General features: G+C 43.1%; 1 long non-coding RNA gene across 1 annotated transcript; it reads left to right on the plus strand.

Annotated features, from left to right (window-relative positions):
• The first annotated feature begins 2,023 nt into the window (after window positions 1-2,023).
• LOC111750593 (uncharacterized) lies at window positions 2,024-10,773 on the plus strand. Its single transcript, XR_010318951.1, has 4 exons — window positions 2,024-4,682; window positions 4,789-4,891; window positions 6,328-6,588; window positions 7,347-10,773. It is a non-coding gene; the product is annotated as an uncharacterized LOC111750593 (long non-coding RNA).
• The last annotated feature ends 3,080 nt before the right edge of the window (window positions 10,774-13,853 follow it).

Genomic DNA, 13,853 nt, shown 5'->3' on the forward strand with positions numbered 1-13,853 from the left:
CTCTTATGAGGAGGAATTTCTGGGTGGCGCAAACAGTTAACCCACTTGGCTGCTAACCAAAAAGCTGGTGGTTTGAGTCCACCCAGAGGCACCTCAGAAGAAAGGCCTGACAATCTGCTTCCAAAAGATCACAGCCTTGAAAACCCTATGGAGCAGTTCCACTCTGCACACATGGGGCCTCCACAAGTTGGAGATGACTTGACACTGGTTTGTTGTTTCTGGTTTGCCGGTTCCATGCTCTTAAAGATGTGAAGAACTGGGCAGGAAGGAGTGTGAGACCTTCCCTTTCTTTAGAACATCTTAAGGTGCTGAAGGAAACGCTGGTGGTGTAGCGGTTAAGTGCTACGGCTGCTAACCAAAGGGTTGGCAGTTAGAATCCGCCAGGTGCTCCTTGGAAACTCTACGGGGCAGTTCTACTCTGTCCTACAGGGTCGCTATGAGTAGGTATCGACTTGACAGCACTGGGTTGGTTTTTTTGTTAAGGCGCTGAAAGCCTTGTTTCTCCTCTGCCCAGGCCTGACTTGCCTTGGGGAGCTCAAAGCTGAAGAGCCTGTTTAGCTGCTATTTACATGTGCTGACCAAGGTTTTCCTCTCAATTGCTTACATAGCAGAACTCTTTAGTTGAGAAAAAAGCACCTTTTAAAAGTCTGTGATGCATGTTCCTGGAGGTATTTATATTTGAAATTCTTCCTTGTTGCTCCTTCATTTTCACTTTGCCTTTTCTTCTTCTTATGCCAAAACTCTCATTCATTCATTCGTAAACATACGCGAGGCCCTTTCTGTGTGTCACATACTGTGTTGAATCTTGGGGTAAGGAACTAAAGATATGTTCCCCACCCTCTAAGAGTTTACAACCCAGTGTTATAGCGGAGGGGAGGGTTCTTTAAGATCAGTCCCTTGTTAGTTATGGCCTCTAGGCATGTACTTATATTTGGACTGCTTAGATTTTGATGCTTAGCTTTCAATTAATTGATTCCTGAATTTTATGAGATATCTATGAAAGTCAACCTGCCTAAGCTATCTTTAGCCATCAGTTAACAAATAGGGCCACTTTAGTATTAGTTTACCTTTCATTTTGCAAATATCTCTTTTTCAACAAGAAGTTCAGAATTGGCACAATACCGTTGCAGCTGTAAGCTTCCTGGTGACCATATTTTCCTCATCTTGTTTAATTACTACGTTTGGGGGTAAATGTGAAAAGGAAGTTTTATTCGGGTTGCAAAGCCTGACTCCTCCCTTATTTAAGCCCTATTGAAATTCTCTATGAAGTTATATATTTCCTTTTTCTATTTCTTTTCTATCTTTGTCCTTAACAGTTATGGATGTGGGAGACAAAGATTCAGGTGTCCACTTGAAACCAATGGGATAGTTAGAGAAATTATTATAAGCTTCCCGAGTTGAGGCTGGAAAAGCAACATAGGGCTATTAATACAGCTAAGCCCAATGAGAGGACAATATTAGGAAAAAAACATTGTAAGGAACCATAGGAGTCAGATTGTTTGAGCCAAAGAGGTATTTTTGGGTAAATGAAACCTATTTGAAATTTCACTTTGACAGTAGTTGTCAATGGACTTTTCAAAACAAAGTGAATAATTATTGCTTTTAATTATTCCCCCCCTACCCCCCCTTAAAAAAAAAAAAAAAAAAAAACCTAACTTGGTGGCTTAACACAAATACTTTTGTATTATTTCTCCTGGGTGGTTCTGCTCCACATGAAGTCATTTAGGAGGCAGCCATTTGGGAACTCAGATGAGCTGGAACATCCAAGGCAACATAGTCACATAGTGAGCAGTTGATGCTGTCAGCTGGTAGCTCAGCTGGGGCTGTCAGTGGGGCACCTTGGTTCTCCTCCTGCTTAGGCATCTTCAGAGCATGGCAGCTGAGTTTCAAGAGGCAGGAAGCAGGAGCAGCCAGTTCTCTTAAACACTAGGCCTGGAATGGGCACAGCTTCACTCACGGCATATTCTGTTATTGGTCAGAGTAGTCACAGGCCAACCTATATTCAAGGGGCTGGAGAAATAGACTCCACCTCTCAGTGGAGGCAGTGACAAAAAAATTTCAGTTATTTTTATCTGCTACAGTAAAGCTACCTGTAACTAATCAATGTAAAAGCTGATGTTTGAAAGGAGAAAAAGAAAAGAGGGGGGCATGAAAGACTAGAAATCTGAGCACTGAGTGTCTCTGACAGCATGTGATATAAAGGGAGAAGTTAGCTACACGATGATCACCTTCATGAGGGCTCAAGCTATTTGGTTCTCAAACTTCAGTGTTCGTCAGAATCACTGGGAGAACTCATTAAAACACAGATTGTTGGGCTCCACTCACAGAGTATCTGAGTCAGTAGGTCTGGAGTGGTGCCTGGGAATTTACATTTCTAACAAATTCCCAGATGCTGCTGATCATGCTGGTCTTGGGACCATACTTTGAGAACCATTGACTTAAAATGGGCAGGGCCTGAAAAGTGAGAAAATAAAGAGAAAAGAGGGGACTGTAATATCTTTCCTCTAGTGGTAGTTTTAAAAGCCTAGGATCGGTAGTATAAATTTAAGTTCCAGGCCACAATGAACATGTTAACATAGGACCTTTTTCAGGGTAATTATCCTAGCTGCTACAGCAACAACCCCTGAAATCTCATTAACTTAATACAAAGGTTTATTTTCACTTATGTAAAGTCCAATGTGAGTCAAGTAGCTTTCCTTCATGTGGCACTACACCATCTGGAACATGTGGCCCTCGATGTTGCTGAGACAGAAATGCAGGAGGCACATTGGCTCTTAACTCCCTCAGCCTGGAATTGACACAGGTTACCTCTTCTCTCAGTCCATTGGTCAGAACTAGTCACCTAACTTCAACCTACGTGCAAAGGAAGCTGGAAAATGTAGGGGTGTAGATGGATAGTTAGTAAGCACTATTTCTGCCACAGCACCTAATTAAAAAAAAAAAAAAAACAGAACAGTTGCCATTGAGTTGATTTCAACTCATAGTGACCCCATGAGTGTCAGAGTAGAACTGTGCTCCACAAGGCTGTCAATGGCTGATTTTGGGGAAGTAGATTGCTAGACTTTCCTTGAGGTGTCTCTGGGTAGACTCAAACCTCCAACCTTTAGGTTAGCAGCCAAAGGAGTTAACTGTTTGTACCACCCGGGGACTCCCAACTAACTTTGATTCTTCTACAGAATCTTTGATCAAAAATGTTCAGTAATGTAGGTAGGCACAATCCAATTATTCTATTCTCATGGCAAAGGAGGCAGTTGTTCATAGAGGCAACTAGATGCCTCATTTCTTTCTTTATTTTTATTATGATTTAGGTGAAAGTTTACAGAGCAAATTAGTTTCTCATTCAAAAATCTATGCACAAATTGTTTCGTGGGATTGGCTGCAAACTCTCATTGTGTCAGCACCCTCCCCCTTTTCCTTTCCACCCTGGGTTCACTGTGTCAATTCGTCCAGTTTTGCTATCCACTCCCACCTTCTCATCTTTGTTCCTGGGCAAGTGCTACCCATTTTATCTCATATACTCGATCGACCTCAGAAGCACGTTCCTCCACGTGCTTAATCTTTGGCTAAAAAGTGAACTTCGGGAGTGTCTTCAATTCTGAGTTAGAAGGGTGTTTAGAGGCCGTAGACTTGGGGATTCCTCCAGGCTCTGTCAGACCAGTAAGTCTGGTCTGTTTTATAAATTTGAGCATTTGTTCTACATTTTTCTTCTGCTCTGTTTGGGACCCTCTGTTGTAATCCTAGTCAGAGCAGTTGGTAGTGGTAGCCGGGTACCATCTAAGTCTTCTGGTCTCAGTGTCTTAAAGGTTGTGGTTCATGTGGTATCAGGACATTTTTGTTGTTTTGTTAAAGGCTGATTAAATAATATACCATCTCCTGTCTTTGCTGATTCTGCCAAGACACATAATTCTTTAGGTAATTGTTGAAGTGATCACTTATGCTGTTGGAGTCTAGACAGTTTGTGCCGACTGGTGACAGTGAGTTATCAGGACTTGTGGGTATTTTGGAGTCCTGGTGGGTGCAATGGTTAAGTGATAGGGCTTCTAACCAAAAGGTTGGCAGTTTGAATCCACCAGCCATTCCTTGGAAACCCTATGGGGCAGTTCTACTCTGTCCTATAGGGTCACTGTAGGGTTGCTATGAGTCAAAATCGACTAGATGGCAATGGGTGTTTGGTTTGGATGGGCATTTTAAAAACAAAAGAATGAAATGTATTTTTCTCCCATCCACGCAAATCCCACTGTTCCTCAGTATTAGAAAGCACAGTCCAGAATTCTGTCAATGGGAAACTAAGTACATTTTGGGATTAATTTCTTCTTTGGTTTCCGTCTTACTGCTATTGTCTGCTTTTCCCTGGAATTCTTTTCTTGTGGTGCCTCCACAAAACTTAACACTGGAGAGCAGGACTGCCAACCACATGGAGACTCTTTAGTCCTGGGAAAGCAGTTTCTGTTTTTCCTCTGTTCATGGGAAGACATTATTTGGCAGATAAAACCTCAGGGACATGCTACACACCCAATCTCAGTAGCTTTAAGGCAAATTTCTGTTTTGATTTTGTCTCTCAAATTCTGCAGGCTTAATCAACACCATGGATATATTGAAATAATATGATGACGAGATGTTTTCCACAGAAACATGCTTGGCTGGTAGCAGTCACCTGTCTTTGTTTGGTAAACTAAAATACGGTATGTCTCAATTATTAGAAAGCATCTGAGTTATATACTTTGATAACTTAGTTATACTGTCTCATTTTATATTTAGACTCTACATAATTTTTTTTTTTTTTTTCAGACAGGTAGGGTCTTTAAATCAATAAGTGAAAGATCAGCATTACTTTACCCTCTGAACAGATGAAGAAACTGAAACAATTTCGTGACGAGCTCAAAGCGTCTTGGTGAGTCAGGGACAGAGTTAGGATTAGATTTAGGTTTATATGTGCAGGCCAAAGCACCTCGTGTAATTCTGAAATTAAATTCCTGGAGGCAGGGACACTCTTGTTTTAATATTCGCTAGAACAATAGAATGATGTGCAGCTAAAAAAATTTGAGACAAATTTGAATCAAGTTATCTGATTTATCTTGGAAGTGTAGCCGTGACACCTCACCCGGGCTGGGTGAAGAAATGTTTTAACTCTGAGTATACACAGAAAGCTGTACAGTGTAGTGGAAAGAAAAAGTGGCTAGGGCTGGAAGAAGCAGGCTCCAGTGAGAACTGTGTGACCTTGGTTATGTCACTTAACCTCTCAAAAGCCTCAGTTTCTTCACTTGGGAAATGAGAGTGGTTAGAGTAGATGTTTTCTAAGGTCTAAATTTCTGTTGCCGAATTGCAGACCAGTTACACTTGTATTATAGAGGATCCTCGTGATGTGAATCTTGAGCCAACAAAAATTTCCATTCCCTTGTAGATTTGTTTCTAAATGCAATTGCTACGAGAGACAGCTTCATTGGCTCTGACTTGGCATATGGAATCTTCTCTCTATCATTAGATGTACTGAAGATCACAGAAGGGAAGTGAGAAATGAGACTTGGCTGTGAGGAGGCTGGGTGTACAGAGCAGGCATGAACTTGTAAGGCAAGGCTCTCCCCACAACCCTGCTTCTCATCCTTCCCAGAGCTGGGGGTTGAAGTCTAAACCACCTCCTCCTATCCCACAGCACGTTACTGATGGATAGAAGAAATCTCTGTGTGGGGAGGGTGTTTGCTGGACTATTTTGCTATCAGCTTTTGTATCCACCCCCACCACCATGCATTTGGTCAGTTTGTCATGGAATGAGTCTGGGGGAATTTGCTTGTTCAGCTTCTTTTCCTCCTCCTGCCGTTTTGCCAACTGAGAAGATGAATAAGGCAACAGACTTACTGAAATTCAATGGTGTCTCCCTACTTCTCAAAGTCTGCTCCGTGGTGGAAGAGAGCTTGATCAGACTCATCAAAGTCAGAGCATGGGGGCTGGAGTCCCTTTGAAGGATTTTCTCTGTAGAGGTCCAGGCTTTTTCTGAGTCTTAGTGACCAAGAGGCCAGTTCCACATCCTACAAAATGTCCTGAGAGAATGAGAATGTGTCAGCAGAATCGGCATTGCATGTCTAGACAAAGAATTGATATTAGCATCACCGGCCAGCCAACATCCAGTCTGTTAACTCTTGTGTAAGCACTTGCTGTCTTGCCCTAGGCACTTTTTTTTTCTTTTTGGCTTTAAATAAAAATTATACCTCCAAGATTTACTCTTAGGCCTTTTAGGAGTTTCTTTCAAGGGAAGGAATCGCAATGTACTTTATTTCAGCATCAGGTATTTTATTGATTAATATGAATGTCTCATTTTATTTTTTCCTTCAGTAAAATGGTGGCTGAGTCATTACCATCTTCATTCTATTACATATTCATTATTTCAAGAAATATTTATTAAGGACCTACTGTGAGCCTATGCAGACCATTCTGCTAGGCTATTCTGATACATCATTGGTGAATGAGACAACCAAAGTCCTTGCCCCTTGGAGTTTACAGCTTAATGGGAGAGGGAGGCTGACAACAAACAAGAGTAACAGGATACTTCTGTCTCAAGTTTCTGCTGAGGCACCAAAGATCGAGAACAAAACGGTAGGTGTCAAGCTCCTTGGCTTCCTAAATTGAGGTGCTAGACTACCTGTGCAGGACGTGCAGAAAGGGTACTGCAGAACTGGTTTTGCCAGTCCGAACCAGTCATCCACCTCTGGGCACTGAAGAGAGGCTTAATGTTCTTGGAGGTCTGCTGGTAGCAATGTTTCTGTGAGGAGAGTTGTCACAGTGCTTTGTAGATCCCCTTTCTGCAGAGGGGCTGTGTGACCCCATCACTCAAACTCAGTGGGGAGGAGACTTCCAGGGAACCACTCAGAGAGAGCACTGTCCTGTGTTCCCTGGAGTTTGAGAAACTTGGGGACCGACATCTGAGGCCCCTCAGGGCAGAGGCAGGGGCAACAGAAGAAGAGGTGACTGCACAGGGAATGCTCGGCACTTTCAGTGTCCAAGGGGCAAGAATTGACTCTGAAAAAGGATCAGACCTCATAATCTTGAAAGTGACTTGACAAGGAAAACCATCTAGAGGAGTGACCCCATAAAAGAAATGGACCTCTGGAATGGGGTGGCAGAGTGGGAATAAGGGTGAAATTCTTGAGGTGTCAACCAGAAGTGTTGCTATGCAAAGCAGCTGTGGGCAAGACATCTGCCATGATGGGGGTGGGTCACCGAAAACCCCTAGAAAGCAGGTCTAGGAAGTTTGGTTGTCTGCCAAATGCAGAGATACCAACACCAGATTACAGCCGTATCTGACAAGTTGGACTTACCTCCCCTCTTCTCCTCCCTTCCTGGCTCCATCCCAGAAGATTCCTGGATCCACAGCTACCAAAATGGGAGGAGGTGGAATGAAGAGAAAGCTGACAGAGCTGCCTCTCACTCTAAACGCTCCAGTCTGAAGGAGTCTGAGGTGAGGGAGGGAAGATAGTGTAGGGTTCTGATATTATAATCACCTGAGAAAAGGGACTATTTGTTTAGGGGCTGCAAGTGACTGGGATAACTATGGGATCAGTGGGAGATTTTTATATGGCAACCAAAACCATAACCAAACCCGCTGCCATTAAGTCGATTCCAACTCATAGCGACCCTACAGGACAGAGTAGAACTGCCCCATAGAGTTTCCAAGGAGTGCCTGGTGAATTTGAACTGCCAGCCTCTTTGTTAGCAGCCGTAGCACTGAACCACTACACCACCAGGGTTTCCAACAGGGAAGGACATATGAAGGAAGCAGGCTTGAAGGGGCAGAGGTAAAAAAAAGAGGTAGGAGGGAATAATCACTTTCTGTTTGTGTCATACTGATCCCAGTTCCTTTAATGAACTGGTTGTACCAGTAAATGAATGAATATGAAATTATAAACTGTGCTCTAAAGGATAGTGGGAGGGGTGGTGGTGGAGGAAGGAGCCTATTTATGTAGGGTCACAAGGATGACCTTTCAGGAAATGCTATTTAAGGAATGAGGAAGGAGAAGGAGCTTGGTGGAAGTGGGAGGAGGGAATGCCCCAGGGTGCAGGCAGAGGCAACAGCATTTGCAAGGTCTAGGTGCAGGCAATATGAACAGCATCCAATAAACATCTGAGTGGTTTCAACCAAGGATATTTTCATTCTTTGTGCAAGGTACTGAGCTAAATGCTGGGCCTATAATCAGGATAAATGCCTCCTTCACTGAGATTTGAGGCTTAATTGATCAATGTCGGAAAAATACTTTGATAAGAGGTAAACTCTAAGGGTGAAGAAGCTCCTGCCCTCTGCCCCAAGGTTCTGATGGCCCCAGGGTAACATTCTCCTTTTCTGAGAATTGCCATGACAAACGGCCTCTCCCAATGCACTGACTGCCTTTTATGGAGCATGGGGGCAGCTGGGTAAAGAACCTCAGAGCTCTCCTGACAGTCTCAGGAGGGAGGGGGGGAAACCTCTCGACTTGTCCAAGGGCTCTATTCAAGTGTAAGGCTTAGAAAAGACTACTTGTTATAAGTGTGCCATCCAAAACAACAGAGGTAAGATATCCACAACTCTGCCAGTTAGGGTAGATAGATTTTATTTGTACTGACACACTAATGGCATGGGTTGGTTCACTCAAAAAAAAAAAAAAAAAAAAAAGATGAACTGGTGGCCCTGCAAAGGCCTGGAGAGAGTCTCTGCAGGAATGTGGACTCATCCATTTTAAGCTCAGATCCCTGGCAGACAGTGACCTCAGTGAGTGCCTGTGCTGTGGCACAGTCCCAGGCCTTGTAGGGTTTCCAGCTGGCAGTCAACCTCCACCAGGGGACTGGCATCTCATAGCAGGGAGCAATGCACCAAAGTCTGGGGGTTCCCAGAAGATGAAGACTGCCTGTCAACCTCTGCTTTCAGGGAACTCTCTCTGATTGGGACACAGAACCCTCCTGGCCAATACACCCAGCAGTCACATGTACACAGCCAGCCTAAGGGGAAGTAAAATACACTGTCCCTGAACACCAAGAAATGAGTACAGTCTAAGTTACCAGAGTTCCATGCCCTCTAGCTTTCAACTTTATCTCTTTCCTTTCCTAATGATCAAAGTAGCATATGCTCGACAGAGAAACTGGCAAGCACGGAACAATATAGGAAATCAACTATTTTCATCTTTAAAGAGTGGTTTGTTTTATTTCAGATCCCTGGCGGCCCAGTGGTTAAGAGCTTGGCTGCCAACCAAAAGGTTGGCAGTTCAAATCCACCAGCTGCTCCTTGGAAACCCTATGGGGCAGTTCTACTCTGTCCTGTTGGGGCGCCATGAGTCGGAATCTACTCGAAGGCAACAAGTTTGGTTTTTTGGGGAGGGGTTTTGTTAATATAGAAGGAACTTCTGAATTTTGGAGGGAAGAGTTTGTGCTCTCTTTCCTCTTTCCCATGGTTGTTAGGTGCCCTTGAGTCAGTTCCAACTCAAAGCGACCCTATGTACAACAGAATGAAACACTGCCCAGCCCTGCACCATCCTCACGATCATTGTTATGCTTAAGCCCATTGTTGCAGTTCCTGTGTCAGTGCATCTCATAGAGGGTCTTCCTCTTTTTCCCTTTTTTCTTACCCATTGGTGAGTAGTAATTCACTCCATTAGAACCTTTGCCTACTAGAGAAACGGTAATCCCAAAACAGGGTGCTCAGCACAAAGAAAGTACCCAATAAATATATTTAAATATCAAACTTGAGGAATTTAGGGCTCTAAGAAGTTGGAATATGTTTTATTTTTTAAATTTTGTTGTTGTTGAGAATTACACAGCAAAGCATACGCCAATTCAACAGTTTCCACATGTACAATTCAGTGACTGATTACATTCTTCCACTTGTGCAGCCATTCTCACCCTCCTTTTCTGAGTTGTTTTTCTCATTAACATAAACCTACTGCCGTCTAATCTATCTAATCTTTCAAGTTGCTGCTGTCACTTTGATCCCATATATATAGTTCTTAAAAGAGCATAATACTCAAGGTAGACATTTTTTTACTAGATAAGCTAAACTATTGCTTGTATTTAAGAGGACTTTTTGTTTAAGGTTTAAAGATTAACTCAGGACAATAGTTTTAGGGATTCATCTAGGCTCCATGGCTCCAGAAAGTCTGGAGTCAATGAGAATTTTAAAGTGTTTCGTATTTTCACCCCTTTTGATCAGGATTCTTCTATAGAATCTTTGACCAACCTGTTCAGTAATGATAGCTGGACACCGTTGAGCTCCTCTGGTCTCATGGCAAAGGAAGTAGTTGTTCACAGAAGCAATTAATCACACATTCCATTTCCTCCTCCTACTCCTGACTCTCCTTCTTCCTCTGTTGCTTCAGGTGACTGGAGACCAATTGGTATACCTTGGATGGCTGCTTGCAAGCTTTTAAGATCCCAGGCACTATGCAACAAACTGGGAGGTAGAACAGAAGTACTAAACACACTAATAGGCCAATTAACTTGGCTGTCCCATGAAACCATGACCCTAAACCTCCAAACCAAGGAACCAAATCCCATTAGGTGTTTGATTGTATATATAAGCAGCCTCAGCAGCTACTTTATTATTATTTGTCATTGTGGTAAATATGTCTTTCACACAACTTTTGCTATTTCAACATTTTACAGGTATAAAATTTATTGACAACAATTACAATAATCCTCTGTGCAACCCTATTCTTAATTAGATTTTTCCATCACTGTTAACTGCCCTTTCCCCCTCCTTCCTTCCCCTGGTAACCACTGATACAATTTGGTCTCTATACATTTGCCTTTTCTTATCTTTTTATATAAGTGAGTTCATATAATATTTGTTCTTTTGTGATTGACTTATTTCACTCAGCATAATATTTCACTCATGCTCCATCCACATGGTAGCATGTATGAAGACTTTATTTCTCCTGCTGGCTTGTTGTTATTGTTAGGTGCCGTCGAGTTGGTTCCGACTCATAGCGACCCTATGCACAACAGAACAAAATACTGCCCGGTCCTGAGCCATCCTTACAGTTGTTGTTATGCTTGAGCTCATTGTTGCCGCCACTGTGTCAGTCCACCTCGTTGAGGGTCTTCCTCTTTTCTGCTGACCCGGTACTCTGCCAAGCATGATGTCCTTCTCCAGGGACTGATCCATCCTGACAACATGTCCAAAGTATGTAAGATGCAGTCTCGCCAACCTTGCCTCTAAGGACCATTCTGGCTGTACTTCTACCAAGACAGATTTGTTTGTTCTTTTGGCAGTCCATGGGATATTCAAAATTCTTCACCAACACCACAATTCTAAGGTGTCAATTCTTCTTCGGTCTTCTTTATTCATCGTCCAGCTTTCACATACATATGATGCGATTGAAAATACCATGGCTTGGGTCAGGCACACCTTAGTCTTCAAGGTGACATCTTTGTCCTTCAACACTTTAAAAAGGTCCTTTGCAGCAGATTTACCCAATGCGATGCATCTTTTGATTTCTTGATTGCTGCTTCCATGGCTGTTGATTGTGGATCCAAGTAAAATGAAATCCTTGACAACTTCAATCTTTTCTCCATTTATCATGATGTTGCTCATTGGTCCAGTTGTGAGGATTTTTGTTTTCTTTATGTTGAGGCGTAATCCATACTGAAGGCTGTGTTCTTTGATCTTCATTGGTAAGTGCTTCAAGTCCTCTTCACTTTCAGCAAGTAAGGTTATGTCACCTGCATAACGCAGGTTGTTAATGAGTCTTCCTCCAATCCCGATGCCCCATTCTTCTTCATATAGTCCAGCTTCTCGGATTATTTGCTCAGCATACAGATTGAATAGGTTTCACCGCTGTAAAGTTGCTCTTTTTTTTATCCTCTTTCCATACTGCACTGTTTGGAAGGAAGTCACTATGCACAGCCCAGACTTAAGGGATGAGGAGTTATGCTCTACCTCCTAGAGGACAGAGTAGATACATAACTTATTTGTAATTCTGCATGGGCAATTTGTCTCTTCTCCCTCATAGGTCAGATTTTGTTGCCAAATGGGCTAAGAAATCTTTTGTTGCTTTTTAAATTTTGGTATTGTAGATAAGAGATTATGGACCACTACCAGCAGTATATCTAAAAAGTCTTACAATGTGCTTCCATCCACTGCACCCCTGTGGCCACAGAACACACGAAGCTGTGGTTCCTTGTAAGAAGACAGTGACGTGGACCAAAAACCAAAAACCAAACCTGTTGCCGTCGAGTCGATTCTGACTCATAGTGACCCCAAAGGACAGAAGAGAACTGCCCAATAGGGTTTCCAAGGAACGCTGATGGATTCAAACTGCCGACCTTTTGGTTAGCAGCTGTAGCTCTTAACCACTGTGCCACCACGGTTTCTGATGTGGATCAAGTAGGAAGGAATAATGGTGGCCCCGTAAATACTTCTGTTCCCAGAGTCCTGGATAGTGCTAGCTCAGCTCACCGCTTGGCTGTGCATACCTAAACAAGAAGTAGGTTTGGTTATTCGTACACCCTCATAACAAACTCAGCCTGAAGGGAAATACGGTAATGAGTTTTAATGTTAAACGTATAAGTTTTAAAAAATAAGACAAATTTTCCTATTATGCATTTGTCAGGCCCTTTAAAACATCATTTTCATAGAAATTCTTTAAACTGGATTATTCAGGAGAGGTCTGCATAGATGGAGCACACGGAGTCAATTCCAACAGCCCTGAAGGACCCACTCCTCTCTTCTGCATTCCTACCACCCTCTGAGCTGCCCCATACCTGCCTGCAAGCAGGTGGACTTGCCATACTATCTCAGGCTAACTCTCCTTTCCTCTCATCTCTTCTCTCCCTCCTCCTCTCCCAGATATGTGAGGAGACCCTCTCAGGATTTTTATTGTCCTATTCTGGCTCCTTTATGGTCTACATAGAGCTTCTCAAACATTTCTACCCAAGGGTGATATTGAAAGTATCTGACAATCTATGCCCTAGAGCTGCAGCTGGGCCCTGCTGTGCCAGACACCACCCCTTCAGGTACAGAGGGCACAAGCGAAGGGGCCTCACTGAAGGTTGGGTGACAGGACAAAGAACAGCTGAAGGTAGCAGCTATTTACCAATCCAAAGAGAAATCTTCCAATATTTTAGCATATGGGAAAGTAAATCTTTATTAATATATTTTGTATCATATTGCTCACAGGAAAATATAAATCAAACCTTGCCTTCTGGAATTAAGCCCTTTACTGATTACTGTCCTATTGTCTAAACAATCTCAGGAAATGACTTTCCAACTTGTGGAGTTGCTCACCGAAACCCCAAGAAGGCGTTCACTTATTAGGGCGTTGTTACTGGTCGAACTTACTCCCAAAACCTAGCAGCCTAAGCAATTATGACAGCCTTAAGGCTAACTCACAAGATGGCATGAGCCCTGGGCAGCACTGGCATTGTCGAAAACTGACGGAAAGGTATACCTGGAGAAGTAGTTTCTACTTCAGTCTTCAATGGAGCACAGGGCAGAACGTTTCTCTTCTATTGATTTCACTTGATCCCTCTCCAGCCTAGGACTTCATTGCCTACAATCACATTCATCTCTTTAGTATATGCATTGTGATTGATTACTTTTGTGTGTGGCTTTTCTAACCATGGTCTTGTAACTCCCACCCAGGTGATTGGGCAGGACTGTGTGATAGGTTAATTGTGGCTCCCAAGGGATTTGGTCAATTTTGCCTTAAAAGAGAACCAATTCCAGAGCAGAGAGGAGGATCCTACCAACACCAAGAAAGAACACCCTGAAAATGGTGAGAAGTGTGGCAGGAGAGACCCAGCAGCAGGAGATGGCGTAGTGGGCTTCCCAGCCCATGGAGAAAGAAAGCTGAGTACCTTTGGGGACAGGGCTAGGGCCAGGGAGAGGAGTACCTGTG

This window comes from Loxodonta africana, chromosome 2, assembly GCF_030014295.1.
Source record: "Loxodonta africana isolate mLoxAfr1 chromosome 2, mLoxAfr1.hap2, whole genome shotgun sequence".
In the NCBI taxonomy this organism is placed as follows: Eukaryota; Metazoa; Chordata; class Mammalia; order Proboscidea; family Elephantidae; genus Loxodonta; species Loxodonta africana.